A 3105-nucleotide genomic window follows, 5' to 3' on the forward strand; every position below is an offset into this window, starting at 1 on the left:
TTCTCTCTCTCTTTCTTTCTTTCTTTCTTTCTTTCTTCCTTTCTTTCATTTCTTTCTTTCTCTTTCTTTCTTTCTTTCTTTCTTTCTTTCTTTCTTTCTTTCTTTCTTTCTTTCTTTCTTTCTTTCTTTCTTTCTTTCTTTCTTTCTTTCTTTCTTTCTTTCTTTCTTCTTTCCTTCTTTCCTTCCTGTCTGTGTTTTTTTTCTCATGTTGGTATTGAAAGAATATTTGTTGCTTGAACAAATCAGTGTAAAACTTGAAAAGGCAAGGCTCACAAATTCAATTTCTATGATGTCCAGAAACGGCCTATCATAAACAAATGCTGAATCTATGTTGTTGATGAGGATGATAGACAACCAGATAGACAAACATGAAGATAGATAGATAGAACATTAAAACATTAGTTAAACCCTTATTATGGACCAGGCACTGAGGTAAGCCTTGGGATACAATTGCAAACAAGCCAGCTCTTCCCTTCAAGGTGCCCAAATTCTGAGAAGACAATATATAAAAGGCAAAAGGAGATAGTAGGTGGCATGTTATAGAGATGCTTGGGAAGTGGTGGGGGTGTTTGATCCTGGACAAAATAAGGCACAGATATTGTGATGTAAAAATATTCAGTTGCAAAGGTTGGTTGTGATTACGTAATCTTCATTCTATGAATAATTCAGATATCAGCCTTCAAACTCTGGAGGAGATTGCTGGGATATAGCTATTTCCCAAGTCTTGTTTTTTATTATTGAGATATAAGGAGCTGCTGAAAATGCAGGGTCCCTGGGGCCTTGTTACAGGGGCCAGCCCTTCAATTCCATGGTAAACTCTAAAGAATATATCAGAAGAAACTCTGGAATAGGAGGCCAATAGTCACTGGTGAATGTGCAAATAAAGGTTTTATTTTTGGTGGGGGAGGGTGCCAACAATATATACAAATTACATGAATGCAACCATATTTATTTAGGTCAGGGTCATGAGCTAGGTTTTATTATTTGTGAATATTTGTCTTTTTAAAATGTAGCCATGGACTTGAAACCTCTATAGAAAAATGTGAAAGAATAAGAAGCCATACAGATACAAGATATGGATGGATAATTTCAGATAAATGTAATCAGATAATTACATACATGATATCATAATATGAAACATTATTCTTACAGATATAATTTAGAGATAGTAAGTTATTTTATTAAGTTATCATAGATTCAGACCAACTAATAAGAAGATAATCAGATGACAAGGGATGGGGAAAAGTCTATACTGTATGATGCATATATAATAAGAATACACCCAAGATATTTTAGGAGTAAAAATGAATTAATGCTCACAGGGAACACTAGACAAAAGAAGTGGTGGGGCATTATTCTATGTCCTCTAAACCAAACCAAAACAAACCAGATCAAGCCAAACCAAACCAAACCAAACCAAAAGCTCTTTTAAATTGGAGGAAGGAGAGACTTCCAGACATTTGTTTTCAATGGAAAATTTTCTGTGTTGAATAAGTAATTGCATTGTTGGATTAGCTAGATCTTTACGTTTCACTCCAGATGTGGAAAAATAAATATAGTAAAGATGTATTTTTCTCTAGTTCTAAATAATATTGTTTCATGAGCACAAATAACATTCAACTTTAATAAAGGCATTCTCATAATCATGGGGAAAAAAGCAACTTATTGCTTTTTTCCCCTAGTATTCTGATTCAATGAAATAAACCATTTTTCTACACTACTAACTTTTCTTTTTCAAGTACAGCATAGAAATAAAATCCTAGGTGAATATTTTCAAAAATATTGCTTCATTTACAATTTTGAATAATACTTTTCATAAGAAATCTTATGACAAAGGCAGCCCAAACAGGAAAAACAATAGGAAAGTTTATGACGTATAAAATGAATTCTTCAAAAGAATTTTGTTTCGAAATGCCAAGGGTTATAAGTCAAATATATGCAGCACATATTACTATTTATTACCTTGCATTGGCTGAAATTCATCTCTTCTGACAGCTCTGGGTAAATCATGTTACATATTTTTATAAAATATGAGTGCTGGTCTTTTTCTGAAGATACCACTTAGTGAGTGAACTCACTGCTATTGGCTGCATCCCAGTTGCTGTAAGCTCCCTTAAGACTCTTACTCCTACATAGTACTATGGCAGTTGAATCAGAGAAGAAAGGGTATTTATAGAAAACATATGCAAAAGGTTGATGGCTCGTCCAGTTTTTTAGTGCACAGACTGACAGCTAAATACAAATTGAGAAATGTAAGTTTCACTTTCGAGCAAATTTACTGGGTGAAAGCCTCATTTTTTCATTTCATTTGAATATGTTCACTGCTTCTTCGAATATGCAACTTTATAGTGAGCATATTTTTTATTCTTGAAGGCTCATTATTTTACAGTGAGGTTACTGAACCTAGACCACGTAGTGCAGATTACACAGCATAGTATTAATCAAAATATACATGGCAAATGGGATTCCAAACAGTGCCAAATAGGCATCTGCTTTTAGCAGAGAACAAAAAAAAAATGCATTTAACTCCTTTATTAAAAGGTATTATGGGCAATTTATTTTTAAACCATCTCTCTAACACCATTAACTAGCATGTAATTTAATGTACTCCCAAGCAACTTGACTTTTACATTTCCTTCAAAACATTAATTTGTGAAAGCAAGTTGATGTAAAAGATGCCTTTGACCTCTAGGAGCGATTCGAGCCATTAAGAACAAATTAAATTATCTCTTGGATATATGTAACTGTGACTTTTAGGGCGCAAAATAACGTATTTACAGTTGTCATGTGTGGTGTATTATCACCAGGTAGGAAAAAAAAACAAAAAACCCCAAAACAAACTATTTCTAATGATGGAATTGTTTTCTTCCTAACTAATGATGTCAGTTTCTGTCAGATTAACTGAAACATGAAGATAGTCTCTGTATGCCTGGGCTTTGGTAACCAAACAAATTAGAGAAATTCCTCAAGGATTACCTAGGATTTAAAGAAGAGGGATATAGGTAATATAGTATATATTTGCCCAGAGACTCTGGTGAATGCAGTCAGACATTTTAGCATTGAATGTGTTATGCTTTTATGAAGAAAAAAATAAACTAAGCTTCT

The 3105-nt window shown here is 33.2% G+C and overlaps 1 long non-coding RNA gene across 2 annotated transcripts in view; it reads right to left on the reverse strand.

Moving 5' to 3' along the window:
* Positions 1 to 2089, reverse strand: part of LOC138159115 (uncharacterized) — a 57025-nt gene extending 54936 nt beyond the window's left edge. For both annotated transcript variants that reach the window (XR_011167812.1, XR_011167811.1), the window contains exon 1: positions 1963 to 2089. This is a non-coding gene — a long non-coding RNA (uncharacterized lncRNA). The remainder of the gene's footprint in view (positions 1 to 1962) is intronic.
* Between the last annotated feature and the right edge of the window lie 1016 nt (positions 2090 to 3105).

Source organism: Petaurus breviceps, unplaced genomic scaffold (genome assembly GCF_028583685.1).
Source record: "Petaurus breviceps papuanus isolate PSGF00001 unplaced genomic scaffold, PetGlider_PUasm1.0 175, whole genome shotgun sequence".
NCBI lineage: Eukaryota > Metazoa > Chordata > Mammalia > Diprotodontia > Petauridae > Petaurus > Petaurus breviceps.